At 40.1% G+C, this 13890-nt stretch overlaps 1 protein-coding gene across 2 annotated transcripts in view; it reads right to left on the reverse strand.

The window, feature by feature from the left end:
- Positions 1 to 10265, reverse strand: part of Con (leucine rich repeat protein connectin) — a 358673-nt gene extending 348408 nt beyond the window's left edge. The window contains exon 1 of one of the 2 annotated variants that reach the window (XM_031987854.2): positions 10055 to 10265. The gene's annotated coding sequence lies outside the window, so the exon portion shown is untranslated. The remainder of the gene's footprint in view (positions 1 to 10054) is intronic. The other variant, XM_031987823.2, reaches the window with a different exon arrangement.
- Between the last annotated feature and the right edge of the window lie 3625 nt (positions 10266 to 13890).

Raw genomic sequence — 13890 nt, forward strand, 5'->3', positions numbered from 1 at the left:
CCGAATGGGTGGTCACCGCGCGGCCAAATTATTGGCACGCGAAACGCTAATTCCGGTGAGCATCGAAAATCAGATCACGGTATTCTATTATTCCGCCGGTTTTCGAATTTGCGAAATGCGATAAAGTCGTGGCCCCGTTCTCGGACTAGAGGGGATCGAAAATTAATGAACCTGTGGATCAATGCGCGTGTACGCTCGCAATGTGCCGCTTCAATCTATAAGTGAAAATTAAAAATACATTAACATAATAATCGTCTCAGTTTCTGCTTCAATAATCGTTTTCAAATTCGTTCCAGTCGCATCTCATCCTGAAATGCAGATTTTCCGCCAGAAATATATGAATTCGCGTGCCTGGAAAATTTAAATTAAATATCTATATTTAAAAAATGTCATTAACCCTAGCAAATTTGGAAAAATTAGACGGCGCTGTGAATCCTAGAAAATTTAAAAAGCTTTGCCGTAAAACAGTAATATTAATCACAAAAATTTAGGAAACTGTAGAAAGCACTATTAACCCGTAACAACTTAGAAAAATGTATATAATGCTACTATTACCAAAAAGCTCGGAAAAATAAAAACAACTTACCCCCTAAAGATTAATCTCAGTTGCAGATTAATCTCCGAAAAACCAAGCAACTTCCTCGCGATCATGATAGAAAGATTAAGAAGCCGATCAGCAATGCTTAAAGAACTGTTGATCAACCGTCAACGACTGAAACGGCGTTTGCAATGTGACCGCTCGTCAATTCCCGCAGCGTCTCGTTCGTAAAGCGACCGATTGACAAGCGTTTAGACCGTTTCCAGCCATTTGTCGGCCGTCGGTTGTTCCGTTTTATGGCGCCGGGCACTTTGCCATGGGATTAATTCGCCGGTTGTACCGCGTCAGTCATGGAAACAACAACCGCGGCAGCGGCGTGTTGCGATACCGGCTCGATGAATCCGCGCGGACTCGGAATGGCGGGCCGACACAGGCCCGGTGTTCCCTGTGCCCGTTCTCTCGAACGATTTCATCGGCCCCATCGCCGAAGAAAGAGCCGTAGGGAGCCTCCACGGGGAAAAAACCACGTCCCCGGTTCAATGGTTCGCCGGTCAACCGTTTTTCATGTTTAAACCTGCGCCTTTCATCGGCGTAACCCCGATATCACGATCGTGCCGCTAATAAAAAAAAATATTTGCGCCGGTCCCTCGATTTATTCGTCCGACACGACGACATATCGCGAAATAGATTTTCTGTGTATTTTTTTTTCTGTTTTTCCCGGTGCCCGTCGAACCAAGCTCACCGATTCGGGACGGTTAATGAAAAGCGTAGGAGCGGACAACGAGAGCCGACGGAGCTCCCCTTTGACAATGAAAAACGGTGTAAAGTGCAAACAATGGCGGCGATGTAAAACCTCGGCATCGGAATAATGAAGCGGCTTGATTTGCCCCAGTCCCGGCGTTATTTCGGAATTAAACGGAACGACGGGATCGATGTTCACTGCGTTTGACGAGGACGCGGTAACCGTTGCTCGATCGTTGGGGATGTTTCCAGCGAAAGGTTCGCAGCAATATTTCGCATGGAACTTGAGTGGGTTAATGGAATAATTGGAAGAGAAGAGAACGGACTTGGTTGTTTTGTTTTCGAGTGGAACAAGCGATGTGGAAACGATGCGTAAAGGGTTGCGTGATGCGAAGGAGATAAAAATGCGAGTTTTGAAATTGGAGACTGAATGAACAATGTATAAATTGACTGGCTTCGTTTTCGTCGAACAAAATAGTTTCGTGAATGAATGAAGTTGGTGGTAAAATTAATGGAACAAATTTCTTAGTTCGAGACAAGTTAGTAATTCGTTGACTTAACTTAACAGCTATATACAATAATATGAATTATTTGTAATAAAGGTAATTGCTAATTATATAGATAGGAAACATCGTAGACAAGATTAAGCGAACATTTCCTTCCTTTCATAGTAACCCCTTTTCATTTACCATTAATATGTTATGTCCACTCCATTAGACTTAATGCCTGCCCGCAGACATTTAGAAATACTTTCCATTAAACGTTCCATCTTATCGTGCACTTCCATTAATATTGTAAATCGTCAGAAAACGTAGTTCCGCTAAGCATTTTAATGAAATTCTAAAATTTGGAGCATTAATAGCCGCTTCATTAATATCGACTGAAATCCGATACAAAATTTCAAATATACAGAAACTGAAAACAGACAATTTAATACTTCAATACTATAAAATTTGAAGACCTTACATTTTAAAACAGTAAGAATTGTAATACTATCCAAAAAAGAATAGCCACTTAATTTTGTTCACGCTGTACCATTTACAAAACACCCCAAACCAAGCAAAAATGAACCAACAATAGCAACAATACCAATTTACACGAATCAACTTCCAAAATTTGTCAACGAACGCGTAATCCACAAGAACTGAAAAGAAACGAGAAACGAATCACGAAAAATCACCGTGTTACGAACTTTCCTCCGACAGCGCAATCCTATCCATTCAATTCCGCTGCAGAGTATCCACGAACACAGCAGAAAGCGCGGGTAAGAGTGTCCACGTGTTCGAAGTTCACTTCCGAGTGAACGCTCGCGGTCGCGGTGAATTCGAAAAGACGAAGACAGGCCATGGAACAACGGGTCGGCGGCAAATAACCGCGCCACCGATGAAAGTGGTCAGACATCTCGCAGTTTTCAACAAAGTTTCCGTCGTACATTGCCGTACAAATACAGTGCAGCTCTCATGTCTTGGCCAGCATCCACAAGTTTTGAGGGGAGAGAGACAAGGGGATCGTTCGCATGCTCCACCTCGATCCTTTCAGGAAACAGTAGCCGAGCCTCCGTGTCCCCAGAATTCAGTAAACATGAAATGCCACCGCCACAAAATGAGGCCAAACACCCGTTCTCAGAAAAAAACTCAATAACTTAAAAAATATGAGTGATACAAAACAATACTTCAGATATAGGTTGTAAGGTATACAGCTAAAAATATGGTGGTTGTATTTTGTTTACATTATGGGAATATTACGAAGTTTTTTCAATGACAATGGATATTTCGCGTTTCGATTCCAACGTTATATAAATAAAGAAACGGAATTTATTTGCACAATATTTTAATTTTTGAAATGAAAACCATTTTGTATAGCAGGGACTACTTAGCAACGCATTGGTAACTTTCAAATTTCATTACACGAATAATCGAATTTCGGAGCCTTGTCCGCAGGCGGCTGCAGTGTGCCGCGCAGAAACGAAATGCGACGCAAATATTCATACGTCTCATTTCACCGCATTCCGTTTTGCTTACGTTCTATGTTGCGCGACTCGGCCAATAACAAGGATGTGCCGAAACTGAGGCGTCACTGTAGCCATAACTACCGGGCCGAGCGTCACCAGTTGATGTTACCTCTTGCCTCTTTCCTCTCGAAATCTAGCGGAGTTCGGCCAAAATATGAGAGTTGCGCTAGATATTCTCGTGAGTGGGCCAGTTTATTCGATCACGCTCAGCGAGAGACCGTGATTACGGGCGAAAAAAAGGTTCCAGCGGAAACTTTCCGGCGCTCGGTTTCATTGTAAGATTCCATTAACTGTCCGGCCGTCGCGTTCTCCGTGGAGCAATTAGAAAAAGGGTATAACGAAAAGAACGCCAAAGGAAAAAAGGAAAAAATTGCGACGAGGAAAAAAGGAAGAGAAGACCTGTTGGTCGAAAAGCGTCCCATTAAAATGGCGGACGCGGCGTCTCGGGGGAGAATCGCTTAAGACCACACGTTTTTCCAATTCCGTCTGCCCCTTTGTTCCCCGTTTTATCTTTGTTGTTTCCCATCATGGCCCGATTTCAACCCGATCGAGATATGGCAAGAAGATATCCGCCCTCGTTAGGGAATAAGGGCCGCCCGAGCGTGGAGCGCAAATAAATGTGCGCGCTCATGCCCCAGCAATTTCAAAGGCCGGCCGTGGAATCATTTTTGAAGATGGGGTTGATATGAAACCGATGGAGAAGTAATGGGGAGGGGTGTGTGTGAGAGGATAAGACTTTCGGACTTTCGCGGAGGGAGTGGATCGCAATTTAACTGCGGGGAGGGTACAGTCAAATATTCGGGGCAACAAATCTTCTTGCCCGGTACTCGTCTGTTGGCGGCGGGATTTAACGATGATTTTAATTGCGTGGGTGTGGTTCTTTTTTTTACAGTTCAACCCTCGCGCGGAGATTGCCGCGTTCTGCTTGCTATATTCCTTTTAATGATTTTTTTCTGCTCGGAGGGTATCGTGTAATTGTCAATGTATGGTTTCAGATGAAATATATTGGAATTTGTAAAATATTTGAAATATTAGACAGGGAGGAAATGTGTCATCGGAGGAACTATTTTGAGATGATGATAGCATTAGGCTGAATGAACATCTATGTAGGAAAATTAACAAAAAGTAGAATCAACTTTTGTAGTATTCAAAAGTTTGCATAATATAGCTTCTTCTAAGAAAGGGGTTTGATATTTTCAAAAATCTTCGTCAAAGGGTTGATAGACGGTTCTGCGTCTTGGGAAACACGGAACGAACAAATCGAAGCCGCGAATAAAAAAACGCGAGGACTCAACAGTGCTGCACAACAATGCGCACCGGGTCGTTGAAAGGATTTCCGCGGCATCCTAAAGTGGCCGTTGAAATCTCGTTAGGCCGCGAAAATGCAAGGCTGGGAAGTGCGTCGCCCGAAAAGCCACTTGTTTCGCCCTTCCCGGCCGACTAATTCTTCAGTCTTCCAGCTCTTCGTCTTCCTATTGTGCAGCGACGGATAAGGAGACGAGACACGTCGATGCAATTCGACGTGGCAGACGTGAGAAACTCTTTTATGACGAGACAGTGCCCGCAAGAATCGTCACGGAGATAGATATCGGAGATAAAGGGGAAATACGCGCCCGGCGCGATGAAACGACGTAAAGACGATAGAGTGTAAAGTACATCGGACGGGGTGGGGGAAGATAGGAAAAAAATATTCCTCGAGTTGCGGAATCCTTCAAGAGGATGTACTAAAAGTAGTTTCCGTTACGCTGATTTATGCGCATTATCGATCCGTTGTGAGAAGGAGCATGATTTTCTTGTGCCAATCAAGCGTGGGATTACTAGAGAAACGCGGTATAACCCCTTATCTTGCGATCTTCCTCTTGGTCAGGCTTATAAAAGTTACTTCATTGATACGTTTTATGAGGAACTTAATTCCTCTGCATCGGTTCAACGCGAGATCACAAGGGACGTTACGTTGAACTTGTCTTACGATTTTCCCGTTGATCAGGCTGATTAACGTGAACTTAATTACTGTGTTATTAATAATCTGGCGAGAAGAAGTTGAGAAAATTTCAATGGAATTAGGTTATAATGTACAATTCCCAACTGTTTTTTCCCTTCGAGTTAATTAAAAACGCGAAAACATCAATATCTATATTAGAATAACCAGATAGATCAAAATATCTTATTCCTAACGCCTTCATTCACTGGAAACATCACAGTTACTACAAACTAAAATACATGTCAATCCGAAATCCCAATGGCTGCGCTTCTATTAACTTCTACAGAAAAAAGATACAAATTTACCAATTCGACTCGGTAATTCCAGTGGCAGAGCGCGAAGAATAAGTTCCATAGAATTCTAAATTAACCATGCGTCAAGAGTCACGGCGGCGTAATCCAACACACCGTCGCAGAAGAAATTAGAGCAAAGTGTATCAACGCTTCCGATTTTCGCTGCGCGGGTTTCTCATCGCTGCGTGGGGAGCTTTCATCTCGTTCTCATGCAAACACACGCGCGTCACGGGCGCGTTACGAGATTAGCGCGGCGCCGGGAGACAGGGGCGGCAGTTTTTAATTCATGCGCGCTAAAGGGGAAAATGAAAGGAAAAAGGAGGCGCACAGTCTCGGGAACACGTGTAATTAAATCGTCAGGAATCCGCGCGCGCGTGCGCTTGCGATTTACGTGAAGCCGCGACGAATGCTAACGCACCGTTCATGATCGGTCGTGCATAAATCGCCGCGTGGCCGGCGAGCCTTTTAACCATTCGCTCGTCACTGTCATGACAACGGAACTGTGAGAACGACGACGGCGTTTTTCTCCGGCAGTAACCGCCGAATGACCTATCCGACTTTAATCCGTTTAAATAATAAACAGCTTGTCTTTACACGAGGAAATCGATATTTTATCGGAACGATAGTTGCAATTTTCAACCCCTGTTCCCTTTGATAAATACACCGCTCGGTTTAATTCCGAACATTTGCTGTAGAATATTGACAAGGTTCATTGGATGTTATCGCGCTGGAATTCTCCTCTTTATATTGGTATTGTCTAGATTTTGCAACACCTTGTGAAACATGTTTTCGTGAATATTAATATTTGAATTCAGTCCACTCTAGAATTTGATTTCTTCTACCGAAATTATTAATGAGAAAATTATTAATGACACATCCTCATCAGGTATGATTACTGAAGAAACCATACAAGAGATTAATGTAATGGTTCATCAAAAAAAAACGAAAGTGATATACAATAGCTCCTCGATTGTTTCCAAACTCTATTATATACAAACAATTAAAAGCTCTATTAAACACAGAACATTACTCTCAGAACTCGGGAAATATTCTCACTATCAAACCCTCGATCCTATCCGAATTTCCGGCGATACGATGAAACAACCTCTCCACCAACCCCAAAGAGTACCGTCACTCCTTCGGCAGGGACGAATATAGGTCAGAAAAGGAAAATATTTCCCCAAAATTCTGCAACTCTACGAAGCTCTATCAGGTACATCGTATCACGAGTAGCGGCGACGTTCCTCGCAGCGTCTGGTATCGGGCTTCCCAGCGCTATTGCAAACACGCCGGAATCCATTCCGCGTGCGGCCACTATGAAAGCCAATTGAATATATATTGTTCAGAAACGTTGCGCTCGATAACAGTCGTCGAACAGCGCTCGAACAGGTCGCGGTGTAACGAAACCATATTTCCCCCATAGGTGAGCCTTTACCGCTGTCCCCCATTGACGCGGCCTTACTCGGTTGGGACGGGGAGGGCCGGCCTTTAATGAAAATGGGCATTGTTACGATTTCCAAATAAATCGCCGGGCCAACGGCGGGTAATGCGGCCGGTTATATGACGGTCGAAACGCGAATCAATTTGAATGGTAATTTAATGCCGATGCCGGCCACGGGTTATACAGATCGGGGCTGGGCGCTATGGGTTCCTCGCGGATGCACCGGATTACGCGTGGGATATTCTCGCGCTTCCCCCTGTTGAGGTGTGTGTCCCGTGATTTTTTATTATGTCACGATGTCCGCTAATGACGAAGATTATCTCTTAATGAGCACTTTGCAAAACTATTTATCTGTTTTCTACTTTTATCGACTGAAAATATCATGAAACAGGAATTTCCTAAGATTATTAAAATTAACTTATTCTTTCCGGAGAATGAAGGTATCCTTAGGCTCCCTTTGTATTTCATTGCGAATTACATCTCGTCTTCTATTCTTCGCTTTCAACCGTAAGAATTGATACACTGACTTGCCGTCATTGATGACCAACGTTTCCCTATTATGTAAAAGCAACAACAATACATACGATGATTGACGAGAAATAATATCTAATAACTAATAAAAGTAATCAGACGATAATGTAACGTAAGAATTGTAGTAAATACCAAGCAAATAAGAAGTGCTTTCATTTACCTTTTCTACGAAAGAATAAGCAATACACAAAACGCTCAAGATTCACGTAACAATTCAATCTGTTAAATAGGTAACACATCTCCCAAGAATAACTAAAGACCTCACATTCACTGCGATGAAAGCATGGCAACCACGATCTTCGCGAATCGCGTACATCCGCGTTAATTTTTCCAGCGCATCTCTAGCACGCCATGGAAACTTTACCGAGGTTTGCGCGCCATTAATGCGGCCGGGGCCATACTCGCGCGCGGCCGTGAGCCTCGCTCCGCGAGAGAGCAGTTAACGCGTTGCCGGCCCCCCTTGAGCGAACTTCCGGCGAACTTTTCGTCGCTAAAACAATTTGGCCGGGGCAAGATAACGCGGCCGGATAAAGCCGCCGCGAACTTCTCGCCAGCCGACATTGTGTCGTTGCGCCGCGCCGCGTAATACCTTTCACACCCCGGGCCCCGTTTGATAACGTAATCGTTTATATTAATCCTTTTTAACGAGCGTCCGCGCGGCCGTCTACATGCAGGAGTAGCGAGCTAACGGCGGATACGTGACCGCCGCGAGATCCACGCTTGTCCCGAGTGCCGGGTGCGCGCGTCAATTTATTACTTTGTACAGGCGATAATCTGCCGCGAAATGCCCACTGTTTTCGGGGATAATTAAATACGCTGACTATTAGGGGATCTCGTTCGGTCCCAGTGGTGCACCGTACGCGATTCTCGAAGATCGTGCTTTCATCGTTTCCGTTTTAGACATTTACTTTTATTTGTGGATGGGGAATATGTATTCTTTGTTGCACGGGGATGTGTGTTGTTTATAGGTGTATGTTACCATAGGTGATGTATTTTATGATAGCATCTAGTGCAAAACATTAATACTTATGTTTCTTTTTTTCATTGGTGATGTTAGAATTTCTGAGATTTTCTATTAATGGTTGAATACAGATGACATTAATTATGGGATGACTTGATTGTTTTAATTGGTTACGTGTAACTGCATTAACGAATGGTTAATTAATATTGAAAATGGGGCGAGGAAAATTGAAAACTGAATAATTTGAACCGTATTACTTGTAAGGATAATATGTTCACTATCAGCATTTTTCTGCGTGGCAGTCTGCATATTTATAATATTTTATTAAAGTAAATAAAAGGAAGTTCAGTAAATACAACATGTTGTGTTTATGAGATGCAAATAAGGTCTAAAAAAGAAATCTTATCAATTCCTTACATGCTACATCATTCGTTACGATTTTAATGGCAAACACACGTTAAAATAATTTACTTTTCTATATGCGAAATATGTAACGCTGGTAGCGAATCCGTTAAGCATTTGAGTATCTAAAAGTTGAAATACCAGCGGTCTTTGCTAATTACAGAAAACGTCACATGTTTATTTATTGATGAAAAATGTACGTGTTTAACGCTAGACAGATGCTACGCGGATATTACAACGTAGCTGGTAATTACAGTAGTTTTGTTAGAAAATTATCTTTGAAACTAATTTATTTAAAACATTCTACTTGTTCTACTCTGTTCACCTTCCAATACCCTGACAAATATTATTCGCTCGTTAAAACGGTCAAAATCGCACAAAAATTTCGAAAATACATTAACTCAATTCGATTGAATAACAACAAATATTATATCTAAAACAATGGAGCTGATCATAAATAAAGAAAGCTATTTAAAGTAAACCGAGAATACTCCTGCCAGTAACATACAATAGGGAAACGACGACAAAACGCAAATGAACACAAAAACCACAAAAACAAATTAAAATAAAAAATAAATAAAAATCCAAGTCAACATCAAATTAAATAAATCTCCTACAAAAAGTACTGTTATCGAGATTGCGCTAATGGATCGCTCTTATAACGAACAATATGTCAGAAACAGGTTAAAATTTCGATGGACCGTAAAAAGAGGAACGGATCTAGAAGGTTGACGAACGCGTCGACACGCGGTACGAGCCGCCCGATGACGCTCGACCGCGTGTCATTGGTCTAATTTCCGTTGTCTCCGAGGAAAGTGCACGTTAATACGAATTACATGATTCGCCCTCCTTTGGAACAATCACATAATGCCGGATGTACTTCGCCTCCGTGTTTCAATTCCACGTGCAATTTAACGGGGCGGTGCGTTCACCGAAAGCGTGCCAATATTACGCGGCGAGCGGGACAGGAAGTACCACAACCAATGAAACATTGTTGCGTGACACTAAACGGAGAACAACGGGAGACGAATCTTTCTCGAGGATGACGATACGTTGACTCGCGACGAGTGTCAGTGTACCTGTCTTGTCAAGTGTCACTACTCTCAGCACGCGCGACATTGCGATTCGACGTTAACAACGAAAAGCGAAACTTACCGGATTCACGATCGTCACGGGTCCACCGCGATGGATCACAACGGTCACAACTGAATCTAATCTCCGGAACAGGTGTTCGAGTTTCACGAAACGCAGCTCATGACCACAAACCGAAAACGATGTGCATTCGTTCGCATCTAAAATGCAACTTGAACCTTAGCCCGCGCTTTGGTGACTGCCAAAGGATTGAGAGTGGGGAGCCTCTTCTCCGCGTGACCACGTTTCGCAGGAATCTACACCAGATAGCGGGAGCAACCTGACGATGAGTTAACGCTGATGTCGTTAACGTAGCTCTCTGTTATGCTATTGGAAGGTAAACTAGTATTGATCATATCCTGTGAGAAAATGATCATCTTTGCTCAACAGGAGAAAATCTCTGGCGACAGCTAGGATAGATTCGACATGTACCGACCGTCCAAGATGCGATGACTAACGTGATGGCACAGTGGCAATGGGAATCTCCAGTAGCACTGCCTTTCTGTACTACCAATTCAACCAAGACCGTCGAAGAGAATTGTTAGATGGTATATTAACCCGTTGCACTCCTACGTTGAATGTGACTGGACATTAGTTTTTTTCACAGATGTAATTCTGTGTCAAGATACTTTTAAAATAGATTATATTATTGTTATTTTCAATATTATTAGTAAGAAAAATCGTTTATAATGTTGTCTACAAACTAATCATTTTTTAAAATACATTTCGAATAAAATATTGTCGTAATAACACAAAGTCATCAAGGCAAAAATACAAAAGAAATTCGGAATGCAATGGGTTAACGTTCCGAAGTATGTACTTTACAGATTAATGACAACAAATTTCATGGAAATCAATTTTCAAAATTTATTTATTATTCAATTTCGGCGAATACTAATTTCAATTGATATTAAATTAAACTGGAACGAGTGTTAAATGAATTGTAATGCAGACTATGGATTCAAGGAATTTGATAATCGATCAACGTTCGCAACCTATATTACGGACGCGCAGGTACCGTAGGTCTTCCTAACTTTGAACTCACAAATTTCCTATAAATGCATAAGAATTCGCAGTCTATTGATTACTATTTAAACTACTACTTTACATTTCTTATCATTTAATGTATATTGTTACTAACAGATAGATAATCTCGTAGAAAGAACTTTATATTAATCCCTTGCTTTATAATAACCTCGTAGATTCGCGGTGAAGATTTTAAATAGAATTAAACAGGCATAAAAATCACTGAATTCTTCTGAATTGGAATTAACTATTATTTTTTTATTCTCGTAAGCGGCGGGTGGAACTTCTTAGTATGCTATTTAAAAAATTTGAATCTTGTTTACCGACGGCTAAGAAGGACCTTGCTTATCAACGGACGATGGTTGGTTGTTTGCTCCCTACAACGTCTTAAGGTACAGCTTGCGCGTAAATATATATTTTTTAGCCTACAGTTCTGAAACACCGACGCCCTACAAAATACCACGATGCATTAATGTACTTTATCTAAATTAAATCGCCAACTGTTGAATCATATAAGACTGTAACATGAAACGTGTGTGCTTGGACAAACGATTCGCCTCGTCAATTAGTCGTTAGAATTCAAATACTAGATCGTAACAAAAATCAAAATTTGAGTTATTAATGATACAAAGAAAAGAACACAAAAAATTCCCATAAACTGCAACATCTGTAACCACATGACATAGGAAGTATAAATTTCGAAATCATCTGAGTTTAAATAACAGTCCGAATCCTGCACTTCAACATGCAAGTAGCCTAGAGAAAAAGTAATCGCGAGGACACAATACTTGATTAATTTGTAGCAGATGAAAATCATCACCATTAGGTGCAAAGAATAAACATGATTCGCAGCTATTCGCACGGCATAATCTTTGGTATAGAATATTAATGTTGAAAAAGACAATATCCTATTCCAAGGAAAATTCCGACCCAGGTCTCACCACGAGGAGGTTGCTGCGACGAGACCCGCCCACCCTCATGTTCTGCAATCGGCCCACCCTAGCGGAATGCGAATAAAAATTTGGACTAAACCCCAAATAAACAAATTAAAAAAATTAAGCATCTCCGTGTGGAACACATTTACTAATCAAATGCATTACAGAGGGAGCTGCTTTGCACGAACCTACCCGGCCGAATATTAACCTACCTATAATAGTACTTAATATAATACTATATAATAGTATCCTAAATATCAATACCTATTATTAACATAAATATAACTATTCAACTTTCAATGTTTCAATTTAAATTTAAATATTAATTCCCAAATGTTCATGAACCTTTGAGCTCCTAAAGCTCAATAAATTCCCTACCTAACCATGGTATTTTAACACGTGTTTACATATGTATTGCGTTGTGTTGATGCTGTCCCATGAAGTTACCTAGCTGAAAAGGGAACAAAATTCGGTACACACAAAATAATATAATTAGTAACAATATAAATATAATTAGTACTCACATTAGTATAAATAATATAATAATATCATTAGACAAAAATGATGGAATAAGTTCAACTCTGAAAGAAAGAAACAATGCATTGTACAAGAAGCAGACCGACATAAAATATACAATATTATATTAATTCCTAAACTTTGTTCATGAACCTTTGAGCTTCTGAAGCCCAATAAATCCCCTACCTAACCATGCATGGCATTCTAATGTGTGTAATCTATGTATACATGTATATATACATGTATAGGCTGAATATTCATGTTGATTGTTGATATCCCACAATGATACCTAGCTGAAAAAGGAATTGAATTGGTTATACACCTGAAAATAATACACAAACGATACAGACACCTGAAAATAATACACAAACGATACAGACACCTGAAAATAATACACAAACGATACAGACACCTGAAAATAATACACAAACGATACAGACACCTGAAAATAATACACAAACGATACAGACACCTGAAAATAATACACAAACAACATAGATACCTGAAAATAATACATAATCAATATAGACACCTGAAAATAATACACAATTAAATAATATACCTCTCTTCTTTTTGATTTATACCATAATTGATTCCCTCCTACGATTTTATTGTAGTTGTCTCCTACTTAAATTATACTTCAATTTCCTTCTTGTATTTCCATCAGAATTTCTTTCCTAATTAGAACGCCTATTCTGAAACAAAAACGCAAAGAATTAAATAGTATTGTATATATATGTTAATGTAAATCGAATTCCATTCTTAGATTCAATAAAAAATATGTTTCTAGCTTCTTACCATTGACACCTTCTCCATCGTGTTATTACATTTATTTATACTTTCATCTTAGCACTGGCTCCTTGATACATGGTTTCCTTGGTACGTTTTCCTTGACATAAGAAATGAATACCTAAACGACAGAAAACTTTCTATTTGATTAATAGCTGAAAAGAAACTAATTGGTATCACATAAATATACCAGATATGGACAATCAAATTTAAACAATTAGTTTATTCAATTTCAATGCAAAAATCAAAAGGAATAGATATTTGAAATTAAAAGCTCAACAGCTTGTTATAAATTTAAATATTGAAATCATTTAACTTTTCATTCTGAACTCATACTTGTAACTATTTCTTACATTTATGTTCAATTATTAATATGAGCAATTTATTATACATTATATATTTTATTTCAAAATCAAATAATGAACGCCAAAGGAATTTCAGATATTCAAATTGAAGTATTTGCATTTTATTGTATTGAGAACTAAATGTTTTAATCGTGAAAAATACAAACGAATTTGTAGCGGTTTCAAGAAGTTAACTATCAATATGAAGAATCTAATTAGAGTCATATGCCTTTTCAGAGCAAGGTTCTAA

Source organism: Nomia melanderi, chromosome 3 (genome assembly GCF_051020985.1).
Source record: "Nomia melanderi isolate GNS246 chromosome 3, iyNomMela1, whole genome shotgun sequence".
Taxonomy (NCBI): domain Eukaryota; kingdom Metazoa; phylum Arthropoda; class Insecta; order Hymenoptera; family Halictidae; genus Nomia; species Nomia melanderi.